The 13,843-nt window shown below is 47.8% G+C and overlaps 1 pseudogene; it reads left to right on the plus strand.

The window, feature by feature from the left end:
* The window catches only part of LOC143388629 (ephexin-1-like), a 58,645-nt pseudogene that overhangs the window by 17,025 nt on the left and 27,777 nt on the right, over positions 1-13,843 (plus strand).

Here is a 13,843-nt window from a genome sequence, read left to right on the forward strand (position 1 = left end):
GCTGGGCTTTGTAATCAAGGTCCAATCAGGCCTCAGTCACTGCATTTGATGGTTTGATGTCTTTAGATTCCTGACTTTGAAAAGGAGCCCCCCATTTTTTTCCATGCCTGACTTTTGGGAAATCTAGGTTTATGGCCTTGTGCAATGGCCCCGTGATGGATTGGTCTCAGTACTTTCTCGTGCACTGTTCAACTTGTTCCTTTACTCACTGTGCAGCCTTTAAACTCAGAGTTTTTATTGATTGATTAGATTCAAGTCGAACATTTTTAACAAAAATACATCCAAGTGTCATACATTCCAAACTGCACTCCGGACAGGACACTGATGTCAGCTTGGCCCACAATTCCCTTTTTTAAAATTTGATAATTTGGTTAATTTGGAAGTGGCTAGATTGCTCTGCAGTAAAGGTACAGTTTTTCCTCTTGCAGCAAATGAGTTATCTGTACCATGTAAATATCCTCTTCCCTGTTGAACTTTTGTGTAATGACTTTTAACATCAGATAGTGATCCTTCCTGCATCAACAATTATATTGGGAACTGTACACGGTGATGTTGTGCATTCTTTCTAATTTCTTTAATTTTCTTTTGAGGGGAAAAAAAACTCCTTTGTTACCTGTTTTTTTTGTTGTTGTTGTTATTATTTGAGTCCATCAGTATGGACTCATGGTTGCTGGGTTTTTATAATTCAATGCATTTTAATTCATCACTGTTATATTCCTTCTAACACATGGCCACAAATGTGGCCAGGGGAGTCCCTACAAGCTGACTATGACGTCTCTTTGATGTAGTTCTTCCTGACTTTAATTGAGCACCTCCTTTCCGACCGAGCAAGGTACTTCATTTACTTTCTTCCACTTTCTGAATCCTAAATATAGAATCAGACATTTTCCCAAGGACCCCTCATTCTTTTTGGTGGAGAATGGTATTTAGAAACCAAGATCTGAGTTCTGGGTGTGCTCATTACCACTGGTAGGTCAATTCTTCTGGGACACTGTAGTACACAGACCTAGGAAATAGTGTGTGTGTGTGTGTGTGTGTGTGTGTGTGTGTGTGTGTATGTGTGTGTCCATGTACAGTGCACAGTATTCCTTCCTTCTTAATTCTACCTGTTCCATATTTACATCTTGCCTTTCTAATACTAAGGACTCTGATTCTCAACATCAATGTATCATAGAATATTGCTCTATTTTACAACTACAGAAGAATTTCAAAATTACCTGATCCATAACCAATAGCAAATGTATTGTATTAGTCTCTTAGGGCTTCTGTAACAAAGATCTCATGGTTCTAGAGACCAGGAGTTCAAGAAAGGCATTGGCAGGCCACGTTCTCTGGGAAGGCCATGGGGAGAGTCTGCTCATTACCTCTCTCCTGGCTTCCAATGGCCCCTGTGATGCACTCCTTGGCTTTGCCAGATGCATCATTCTAATCCCTGACAAGGTCTTCATGGAACTCTGTCCCAGTTCCCCTCTTCTTATAAGAATACCATCAGCTGGAATCAGTATGACCTCATCTTAACTTGATCATATTGGCAAAGACCCTACTTCCAAATCAATTACACTCAGAGGTACCAGGGTGAGGACTGGAACATATCTTTTCAGGGGACAAATTCATCTCACCATATCTACTAAGAGAAGTTGAAGATTTCCCTTCTTCCTCCTCCTCCTCCTCCTCCTCCTTCTCCTCCTTCTTTTTCAGTTCTAGAATAGATTTCAAAAAGGTTATAGAGTACTATGTTTAAAAATCACTCAACTTGGAGCTGGGATTGTGGCTCAGTGGTAGAGCACACGTCTAACACATGCGAGGCCCTGGATTTGATCCTCAGCACCACGTAAAAATAAATAAATAAAATAAAGGTATTGTTTAAAAAAATTACTCAACTTGATTGTATTTGTTTATTTGGGTGCTGGGGATGGACCAGGCCTCCTGCACACCGTGGACACATTGCACACTTCAGCCTGGTAACTCTGTGACACTTATCCCACCAATATTCTTCCCATGGAGACCAAGGCTGTTTCCAAAACACAGCTCTCAAAAACAATGCCGCAGCACCTGACCTCTGCTCTCAAAAACGATGCTGCAGCACCTGACCTTGTGCATGTCTTATTTAGCGCCCAGGGCCTGCCTCTGCAGGGTAAACTCCTAGATGTGGAGTTGCTGGGCAGGGGCAGCCGAGGCATCATTCCAGGAATTATTGTCCAGTTCTGTCCCACAAGGGACTGGATGGTTGTCCTCTCGGCGTTAGTGCATGCCAGTGCCTGTTTCCTGACTCTTAGCTCAGTGATCATGATGGATTTCAGTCCAGGAAGCTCAGAGCTCCCATCTTTATAAGGATGGCAGGGTGGATGGAGCTGCCGAGCGTGCCGTGCTGGGACTCGGGCATGGTGTCAGGAAGGGGCAGGGTGCTGCTCAGGTGCTCTCCAGGGAGAGGAGTTCTCTGTTCAGCTGTCATGTCTCTGATTCATGCTGTGGAGGAAGTTCTCCCCTCTCCTGCTAAGAATCCTTCACTTCTTAACAGAAATCACTCAACTCCTGACAGGTTGGACTCGCCTTCTTTTTTAAGGCATAAATGACAATTTCACAATAGAAGCCTGTATTTTTGGCAAGCCAAAGACTTTCCTTGAAGACCCTACAAGGGAGGAAGGAAGGAAAGACCTATTAAAGACTGTCTTTGTAGCCCAAGCAAAAGCAGAGAGCCTGGCCTAGAGATCCCACTGGCTGTGATAAATAAAAGCCACTATAAGAGCTGAGCAGCATTTTAGAAATAGCAACAACTTAACATGCAATCTTCACTGCATGGAAAAAATGAGACATGGCCTTAAAATTAGGAAAGCCAGCAGCCACTGGTCAGTCCAGGGGAGGGACAAACAATGCGTAGGTGAAAAACAAAAATGAAATTCACTGTTTGACTGGTAAACTGACTTTGTCCCCGGAAAATAATGGTCCTTTAACTACAGATACAATCACCTTTTAAGGGAGCAGAAAGGAGAGAAGATTATATTAATGAGTGAAAGGAAAAGGGTTTGTGAGACGTTTCTGTGGCTGTGATTTACTGAGAGGCCCTGGGAGAGTCCCAGATCGGCCTCACTGAGCAGATACATTCAGAACCTACAGGGTGAGCCTGGGCCCCTTCCAGCATAGGGAGGGACAGAAGCCAGGGGCCACGCCCAGTCTCCACGCACAGCCCAGTAGGCCGGAAAACTCACTTTCTAATAAAGTGATCAGAGACTTGAGGGGGCGCAGCCAGCTGCGTGGTGGGATGTGGAGGAGGCTTCTGCACTCTGCAGGGAGAGAGCCCTGGTGGTGCCGGCCGGGGCCGGGCGCTGCCTCTGGCTGGAAGGGTGGCTTCTTAGGAGCGCTCTGGTGAGAACATGGCTTCAGTAGAAATGTGAGCCACATTCTGGTTAGGACTGTACACATGGATTTATGAAGGAGAAGGAATTTCTGGAAAAGGGACTATTTTCATAACCAGGCAGATTGGAATATCTGATAAGTGCCTTCATGTTAATGTTGCCAGGAAGCAATTTACTGTAAAATTTGAATTCATGATTCTTTGGAAACTGAAGAGCTTTCTCAGAGACAGATTTACGTAACAAAAATTGAGATGCCTCCCCTCAACTCATCCCCAGGTACCTGGAGAGAATGCAAGCAGCCCCGCCCCCTTTCCAAGTTCATCAGAATGCCCCACGGTGACGCAAACACTTTGAATTCATGCTCTAAATTTATGCACATTAAGCGATTGATGTTGTTTTTAAAGTAACTTTCCTCCCTTGTTACATAAGTGACACATTTATTGTAGAAAAATTTCAAACACATATGAGTAAAAAGAGGAAAATTCCCTCAGAATCCAGCCAACCAGCTACAAGTAATGCAAAATATTTTTGGTGATTGGTCTACCAGTCCTTTAAAAGACTGTGTACATGCTTAAAATTCCATACCTAAAAGTCTACTTATAAACCAAATAAGACCATACTACCCTCCAGTTTAGAAATCTGCTTTATTTAAATCTGAACATTTTTTAATATTATTCCATATTATTAAATATTCTTCAAAAATGTTCATTTTTAAATTGTTTTGGTACTAGAAATTGAACCCAGATGCACTTCCCCACTGAGCTACATCCCCAGTCCTTTTTTTTTTGTTTTTTTTTTTTTTTTGAGAGAGAGTTTTGCCAAGTTGCTGAGACTGGCCTTGAACTTGTGACCCTTCTGCCTCAGCCTCCTAAGTGACTGGAATTACAGGCATGTGCCACTGCACCCAGCTCTTTTAAAATCTTCTTAATGGTACAGTATCCCATGATTTAAATCATCAATCTTCTGTCATTGGACATAGGGTCGCCTTATATATTGCCCAGTTATAAGTAACAGTGCTAATATTAATAACACCATTGTAATAGACATCCTTACAGAGCTTTCTTTTATTTTTTTCACATACTTAATAGTTTGTTAGGATATAGTCCTAGAGGTAGACTCTCTTTGCCAAAGAGCGTGAACATTCACAGATTTAATGTATGTGTTGTCAGATCACCCCTGAGAAAGATGATATCAAGTCACACTTCCACTCTCAGAAGCCAGTGACAATTTCTGTGCATTGGTGACCACCAGCTGTTCATTTTCAAACCTCTTTGATTGCTGTGTTGCTGGTATGTTTTGGAATTCCATGCTTTCTCTCTGTAAAATTCAAATATTTCATGCTCATTTGAACACTGCTGTCATGGTTCCTTAATAGACTCTTGGAAATGCAAATATCAGTAGTGGCCCAAAGCTGTGAAGTTCAAGGGAGAAATGCATTTTTTTTGACATTCCAGGGGCAGGCGAGGGCTGGCACTGAGCTCCAACATCTCAGAATGTGAACATTATCATCAAATACATACTGGTTTTTCTAGGAGACCCCAAATCCTTCAACAGATAGAACCGGTAACTCATCAAAGAGCTCTCCTTCTTCAGGATGTTAGGGCAAGGTGGTTGTTTCAATAGGAAATGGAAGGTTATCACAGGACTTCTTATGATGGAAAAGATTTCTCTAAAATCCAGTTATTTGGAAATTTCCTGGAATAAAGTCTGAACAATTTCTAATTACAAATATTCTTGACTACCTGCTACTCCTTCAAAACTACTTGTGTACCCCTGAGGGTCTCCTTCCAAATTACATACAAGAGGAAGTGAGGGGAAAGGAGGAAAAATATAAGGGGGAGAAATGAACTACAGTAGAGGGGGTAGAGAGAGAACAGGGGAGGGGAGGGGGGAGGGGGGATAGTAGAGGATAGGAAAGGCAGCAGAATACAACAGATACCAGAATGGCAATATGTAAATCAATGGTTCTGCAACTGATGTGATTCTGCAATCTGTATATGGGGTAAAAATGGGAGCTCATAGCCCACTTGAATCAAAGTGTGAAATATGATATATCAAGAACTATGTAATGTTTTGAACAACCTACAATAAAAATTAATTAAAAAAAACTACTTGTGAACAGACAGCCTTTTCTTTGTGGTTTTACACTCTAAGCAGCTTTGCTACATTTGGCAAATTGCCAAGGAAATGCATTCTCCTTACCACAATGAATGTATTGCAGTACTAAATGTAGGCTACGTAGGAAAAAAATAATAATAATGTCTTTTCTATGTGTAGCACGTGATAGTTTGCAAAGTGCTCTTCTAAAACAAGACTAAATTAGATCTAACAATGGTTTATAAATTAGATGGAGGGGGCGCCTAGTCTTTTGTTTACATTTTGAGTTCTGATTAACAATCTCTAACCCCCATGGCCACAGCCTAAAGCATAAACTCTGTGCACCGAGGCAACTCTTAATCTTACTTATTCTAAATTCCACCCGCCACATCTTTGGGAACTGTCAGCCCTTCAGTACTCCCTGCCTCAGATGCTCCTGTTGGTCAAAATCCATGACACTGGCCACTGCCCGACCCCAGGCCCCGTGTGCTCCAGCCTCCATGGTTAGGAATACTCCAGAAATCTGTATTTAAGCCCTCCCTCCCTTTCCAGATTCAGATCAGCACACGAATCACAGCCTCTTATCTGTGAGGGTTTGGGGGAGGCTGTTTTGGGAAATACATTTCTATTTGTTCCATAAATGTGCGAATTGTGTGCATCTCATAGTTTAAGATCATGTCCACCATTTGTCCCAGCCTTTTAAGGACACTGCTAAGGACACATGAACCATGAAAATGCTTTTGGAAATTCTAATTTTCACTATTCAAGCCCCATCCTCCAAGCTGCTCTTAGGTTGGAAGTGGAGTAAAAATCCTTGGTCACCTATTTTTTATTCAGAAAATGTACTCACCCTAGCAATGTCAGATTTTTGGCAGTTAAGCCCTAAGATTATGGGCCTGGTTCTCGGAGTCACTGAACCCATCCAGTGCCCGCATTTCTCCTCAAACCAGACAGGGCTTTGTCTGCATCTCGTCACCCTCTGGCCTTTTCCCCATTTAACCAAGAGTGCAACTGTCCACAAGGCAACCATGTCAAAAAAGGACAAAAACAGAACAAACCACTCCTTGCCTCACCAAACCCTAAATCCAGGTCTAATGGGTTTGGAGACTCACCACCACAAGTGCAGCTGCCTCCCTCCAGCCTGCAGCACCAGGCAGGTGCCACTCCCTGCCAGTTCCCAAAGAGGTCGGCTGAAGAGACACCATCATCAATCAAAGAGGCCAAGAGCAGGGAGGGCTGGTGCACAGCAAGGCCCAGCCATGGCCTCCGGTGTCTGAAGAGGCACCATCTCTTTCCCAGACCTGCTGGGGATCGGAGATGAATGACATTTTCATAGCTGCTCCCAAAAATCTCAGAGTGGAGACAATAGAGCCATGGGAGCTCACAGGAGGGACCCGCTCTCATCTGGGCAGGGCCAGCCTGGACTGGACATTAACTCCATTGAGCATAAGTTACCAACAAGGAACTAGGGAGTCACTGAAGCTAGCAGATGCTGGGATCAGTGATGCTGGAGGAAAATTTACCTGGCAGCCATGTTTAGGACAGACAGAGGGTGGAGGGGAGACAGGGGAAAGAAGGCCAGGGTAGGAGAGTGACGCTGCACTCTAGGTCAGGCTAGAGGCTTGTGAAGGGAGGCACTGCCCCCAAACACCTCACTACTGACACAGCTGCAGAGTTTGGGGGTCTGCATGTCACCCTCAGTTGTCATAATTTGCTGGGACTTACAGAACCCCCTGACAGCTGCTATCCTCCAGAAACAACAGGCTACAGGGAAGCTTCCAAATTAGATTCAGCCTAGAGAAGAGGCAGGGAACAGTCTAGAGAGTACAACACACACAGCATCTGGAGGTCTTTGGAAGTCGGGGGCCATGCTGCCCTCCCAGCAGCAGTGGGTGACAGTATGCATAGAGCACTGTCAACCTTGGTTGCAATCTTGTGGTGAAATCTTTTCACCCATCAAGTGTGAGTTCCCGGTTTCTTGGAGCTGCAGTGAGAGGGTCCTCCCCTCCAAATACAGCTTGTCATTTGCTTCACTATCCCTCTAGCTTTTGGGGTCCAAGCAACTCTGGAGGCTGTGGCCCTCGATAGATTACTGTATTCACACAGATGAGTTTTGTTCATTTCCAAACAAATTAGAAGTCTTTTGAGAGTGACAGAAACTACTGCTTACATATTTAAAAGACACAGTTAATTAAAAGCTATCAAATGACTGTTTCTATAAGTTTACAATATATATTTGAGGAATGTATTCTAATTCCAAAAAAAAAATCCAAGATATTATCCTATGAGATTAAGAATACAAGTGATCTTAACGTTTGGTAGTCTGCTAGCAAACCATGTGACCCTGAAAACAGGGTGATAGAAATCCGCAGTTCCTTGGGCTGGGGACACAGCTCAGTGGGAAGCATTTTTCTAGCATAGGCAACACCCTGAGTTTTTTTCCCAGCACTTTTTTATGTATAATTTTCTATATATGATTCATAAATGTGTATATGTATATATAAATATATACACATATATGTGCCCATATGTGTGTATGTGTATATATGTATATGTATATATTTATGTATATATATATATATATATATACACACACACACACACATATATGCAGTTCCTATTCCACACAACGCAGTCTTCATTCACTATCATATGTTCCCAAATCAGCTACTATCCAACTGTCAGATCTTGGACTTGTCATTTAACCCTCAATCCTGCTTCTATAAAATCAAAGTGTTGGACTAGATCATCCCTAAGCTTCCTTCCTCTTCTAGAAATTCTCTCTCAGCATCAAGAAAAAGTTTATAAACAAAGATTCCTGAAAGCTGAGGTTGCTACATAAATAAAAAATCCACTTTGCTGCCAAAATTTATAACCCAAAACAAGAAGTAGATCCCTCAGATTGAATACCTAAGATAGCTAGGTGTGTCTTTTTAAATGCAGACCATTAATCCATTCACAAATACTTAGAGAGCACCTACTATGTGCTAGCCAGGTACAAATATTTGAATATTTCTCAGTACTTTATTTTGTGAATGATTCAGAGGAAAATGTCAGTTAAGTGGAGATTTTAATAATAGACTGCCTAATAAGCACTAAATATGATAGAAAATAGAACATGGGAATTAAGCTTAAGGTTATATGCCTGAGAACTCAGTGACTTTCTAAACCAATTTTATAATTAAGGGGATATTTTTAGCTTATTTTTCAATTGGAAGATTTTATCATGCTCACCTTAATAGATATAATTTCAGTTTGATATTTTCAGATTTTTTTTAAGTTGAATCCTTTATATTTTGTGCAGCAAAGGGGGAAGGGACAGCTTCCATTTAGTGTCACTAGGAACTTAAGGGCTGACACAGCCATGCAAACCAGCAGACCCTACTAAGGGCCCATAAAGTGCTCTTCACAGTGCCAGGCAGTGAGGGCTGTGATGAAGGAGAGGGAGGGCCCTGTGGGGGCAGCTTTTCAGATGGAAGTCGTCACTGGCAGGGTGGGGAGGTGCAGAGTCCTAGGGGAGGACACAGCACTTAGAAAATCCACAGAGCCTGGGATAGTATGGAGAATCCATGCAGGGCCCATCCGCAAGCTGACAGGTGTGTGCAGTGGCTGACGGGCTTTGCCCGCAGGTGATAGGGCTCCAACAGAAGTGCTTAAGTAAAGGGAGAGGACAAAGTTGGACCCATAGTTTAGAAAAAGGAAGGAAAGAAAGAAGGACCCAGGAGAGAAGAGACTCCATCAGTCCAGACTCAAAAGAGAGGTAGGCTGCTCGAGGAACTCTAGGGACAAAGGGAGCATGGTTAGCCATTGGCACATGGAGTGACAGGAGATACAGAGCTGAGACACCTCTCAGGTTCTCCCTGGCCTCCTGGCTGCTGGGGCAGAGTCCCCAGTCTGGGAAGAGCAGCCTCCACCTCTCTTTTGAAGGGCTTGCCCCACCCCAACAAAGAACTTCAGTGTGGACCACACACAGAACCTTGGCATGGCAAGGGTGGGACCAACCACAGCATGGGCAGCACCTCCTCATGCAGTGGGGGCAACAGTGCCACCCAAGTGGCCCCTGAAGGTGGAACCATCTCTCCATTGGATCTGGAATGCAGGCTGTCAAGCAGAGAGCAGGTGCCTAGTTTGTTGTTTAGAAGGCACCCAATCTATGGTATTTTGTTATGGCAGTCTGAACAGAGGGTATCCAGGTGGACATGCTAGTTAGTAGACAAAAATGTGAGGGAGAGGGAGATCAGCTGGGGGTACCTGCCTCCCTGAAAACCATTGCAGAAGGCAGGTGCTTGACTTGGAAACATTCCCGATGGGTGTCTCTCAAATATCCTGAGCCCTTGAGAGCAAAAGGCATCGAAACTTTCGGTTCTGGCTCCTCCCAAAACAGAGAGCTGAGTGACAGCTTTGGGAGCTGGGTTTCAGCCAGCTGCAGCATACCTTCCCACAGGAGGATCAGGGCAAGATGAAAGAGGCCAGGACGATGGGTGATCAGCCGGCGGATGGAAAGGGCACTTCCCTTCCTGGCAGAAGGCCTTTCATCCTAAGTTTCTTGCTTACCTGCGCCTTCCCAACCCTCCCTGCAGAACACCTGCCTTATTCCAGGCTGGAATATATGAAAGCCAACCAACTGACAGGATCTGAACCCCTCCCACCAGCACTGTCTGCCCCCCAAAAAGGATTGTGTTAATTTTAACCAATGTGGAGGGGAAGGTGCAAAGGAAGACTCTCCTTACTTTTCTCTGTACCCCATCCCTACCCTCTCCGTACAATTAGCATTGGAATTGTCCTGGCTGCAAATCAAGGCCACTTTACCTGGATGTACAACAAGGGGAGCAGGATGGTCCCAGGAAAAGATACTGGCCAATGTGCCAGTGTCGTACAGGACGGAATCCCTCTAGATTTCCCAGGTCACCTCTTAGCAGGCAGCAGGGGCGGCTTGCCTGGTCTCATGCCAACCTTCAGGACCTTGCCGAGGGGAACATTAGCTTCCTCCTCCTTTCAGTCACCTAGTTTTGCTCGCTTTCTGAATCCATGAACGGACTGAACTAGCTAACGGAGGAGCGGGTTCCAAGAGTCAAAGTGACTAGACAGGGAAACTGGGCAGAGTCTTGGCGCACTTCGTTTCTCCCAAACCCAACCCTGTCCCACCAGGGTCTCTGGGTCGCTAAGAGCAGATGGTCCTGCAGCGATACCCGCAGGGGAGAGGTCTCCGCGCTACTCCCTTCCCACTCTAAGTGTCAGGAGCCATCGTGCGGGGGTCCTGTAAGACCCGAGTGTGTGCCTCCAACAGGGAACAGAGGGAGGCACTTCCAGCGAGGACACATTCCCCGAGGCCGGGCTCCGGGCGGCAGCGGCAGGGTCGACCAGCCGCTAGCCTGCCCGAAACTGCACAGGGTGCCCGGCGTGGCCAAGGCGGCGGTTCGAGAGTTCTAGGGGCAGAGCGTCACCTCGACCGCACCTTCCAGGAATGCCCGGCAGAGCTGCGACCACCGCAAACAAGGGGCGGGCCGGCGGAGGCGCCGCTCGCGGACCCCCAGTCTACCCTCGCTCTCTCCGGGCTGGAAGCGGTCGCCGGCTGGAGGGAAGCGCGGAGGGGCGCGAAGTCAGCAGTTGGTGCCGCTGGGCCCGAGTCACGCCCTGCCTGAGCGCCGCCGCCCCTCAGCAACACGGCCTCGCCCCCGCCGCGCGCGCCCTTCCCGCCTTCCCCCGTTGCCGTGGCAACCCCCGGAGCCTCCTGGTTAGCGCGCCCGCTGGAGCGCTCCACAGCGGTGGTGGCGCTGGCGGCGGCGGCAGCTCTGGCTCCAGCCGTGCACGCTGCGACCTCAGTCCAGAGCCCACGCGTCGCCCCCAGCCCAGCCCGGGCCCCCAGCACCGCCCCCCACCGGCCCCTGCTCCCGCCCCTCCGCCAGCCCCCATGGAGCTGCTGGCTGCAGCCTTCAGCGCCGCCTGCGCTGTGAACCACTACCGCTCCACCTCGGAGAGCGACGCGCTCTATTTGGCGGGACACCTGCCCGGCAGGTGAGGACCAGTGGCCATCCCGGTTCCCGCGCGCTGGCCCTGTATGCTTCCTTCCCTGCTTGCTCCCCCAGCGACGGACACCGACTGGCAAGGCCTATACCCAAACCCCGGCCCACGGGCTCCCGCTGCCCCCCACTCCTACCCGGGCCCTCATCGGGCGGGCATCTGGCTGGAGTAGGGCAGCTTCCCTGTCCTGGCCGCTGGCTCCCCAGTTGCTCCCCAAGATCACCTCCAGTGCCTTCGCCCCGGACGCCCTGGGCGTGCGCGTGCCACATGGATTCCCTCTCCGCCCTTAGTGGCCCTGGGACTGAAGGATCGGGGATGAAAGGGACTGGGGGCTGCATGACCCCGAGGGGCTCAAGGTGGCCTCCTGGCCGCGGGACCGTTGGGGCGACCATTTGGCGCCACCGAGCGCGCGGGCAGGGCGCGCCAAGTTTCCCAGGCCTGCCCGTGAGCTCGAAAAACATGAAGGTTTGGGCGGTCTAGTGTGGGAATGAATCACCCCATCGAGCCCTGGTGCAGGACTAAAAGGGCCTTTGGGTCCGCCCTGCTGGGATGGGCAGTGGCTGCTGTGGTACCTCGGCCTGGACGGCCTGAGGCAGGGTGCCACTGGCCTGCACCCGATTGTGAATACGCCTCTGGCAAGCCGACCAAGGTGTGTTGTTGCTTAAAAATAACCAGTCTTGTGGCCCTCCCTCTCTGGTAGCGAGTCATCCTCCACCCTGGGAAATGGGACCACACCCGAGGAGTGCCTAGCCTTGGCGGACAGCCCCACCACCCTCACCGAGGCCTTGCAGATGATCCATCCCATTCCTGCCGACTCCTGGAGGAAACCTCATCGAACAAATAGGTGGGTGTCCTTGGTTGAGAGAGAGTTTTGTTTAAGAAAGTGGGTGCCAGGTGGACTCTGAGATCTCCTGGCCCATGGGATGTGGTTCTGAATGGTCCATAGGCAGAACTGCTACATCTTATTAGTGCTGTACCATTGAGCTAATTTAGCAAATGGATTTCTATCCTGCTGACTCTGCTTGGCCCAACTCTCCTGAGCAAGGGAGTCACTTCTGCTAGAAAGAAAAGAAGTGAACCAGTACTGCTGGACCCTGAAGAGTGAGCCTTCCTTGTGCTCCAGGCAGGGAAGGGCCTGGGAAGAACAGGGCGTGGGCCCAGAGTTGGAACAGAGAGGGAGGTGTGTGGAGGGCCCGCCTGGGCAGAGCCAGGCTGATGGCCAGGGACTTTGCAAGCCAGGAAAGGGAAAATAGAGAAATAAGGAGCCCCAGAAGCCCTTGAATAAGGAAGGGAAACCTCTCCTGGAATATGGCTCTGGGGAGACACCCAAGGAGCAGCATGTATGTCCAGCTCCTATAGGCCACCAAGAATTCACAAAGGGGGCGGAGAGTGTCCAAAGAACTCCATGCCTTGCACTAAAAAATTGCTTGTAACTTCAGGCTAGTTCTCATACCATCACCAGGGGCACCAGTGAATGGACCTGTAGTTTCCGTTCATCTGAAAGTGGTACTGGCTGCTTAGAAAATATTCTTCAATGTTATTAGAGCAGACTACTTGTTAAAATAAAAATTCTAAGATTGTAAATTTTCTTGTCTAAATAATATATCATTATTGTCCTTTAGCCCCAATCACTGGAATAGACACAGTGTGTCCTCAGAGTGGAAAGGAGCTTCTGTCCCTATAGGAGACCTGGCATTTGGGAGGCTTTTCAGGCAGCCCCCCTCCTGGCTGGCAGGGAGCTTTCTAACCCAACCCTGAGAGGAGCGAGCCCCTGTGAAGCTGGGGGGGTGGAGTGTGCACTGCGTGCTAATAGGCTGCTCTGACTCCCAGAAGTTTGTCTCCTGTGGCACCCTGTACGTCAGGTTGGGGTGGGGGCACGATGGGGGCCTTTCATTTTGTTGGCTGAGGAAGTGGAGAGGGGCTAGTCTGAAACTGATGCCTGATTTCAAACACAGGGGCTCTTAACCGTAAGGCATATCCCCAGCTCTTTTTTTGTATTTTATTTAGAGACAGGGTCTCACTGGGTTGCTTAGGGCCTCACTAAATTGTGAGGCTGGCCTCAAACTTGTGATCCTCCTGACTCGGCTTCCTGAACCACTGGGATTATAGGTGTGCACCACTGCATCTGTCAGAAATCCTGATTTTGCAACAAAGATTTTCCCAATGCTATTCCACATTGTCCTTTGTATGAGGAGAGCCACCTCTGCCTCAGCATATGATGGAAACTTTGGCTTCTACCCTCTTGAAGGGGCTCTTCTAGGATCAGGGCCATGACCAGGAAGGAATTAGGGTGGGGAGGGGCCAAAGCCCCCATCTGCTCCCAGGAGGCCGAGCACTTCCCCTGGAGCTGCAGAAGCTCCAAGCTGGAGTCC

The sequence above is a fragment of the Callospermophilus lateralis genome, unplaced genomic scaffold (genome assembly GCF_048772815.1).
Source record: "Callospermophilus lateralis isolate mCalLat2 unplaced genomic scaffold, mCalLat2.hap1 Scaffold_121, whole genome shotgun sequence".
Lineage (NCBI taxonomy): Eukaryota > Metazoa > Chordata > Mammalia > Rodentia > Sciuridae > Callospermophilus > Callospermophilus lateralis.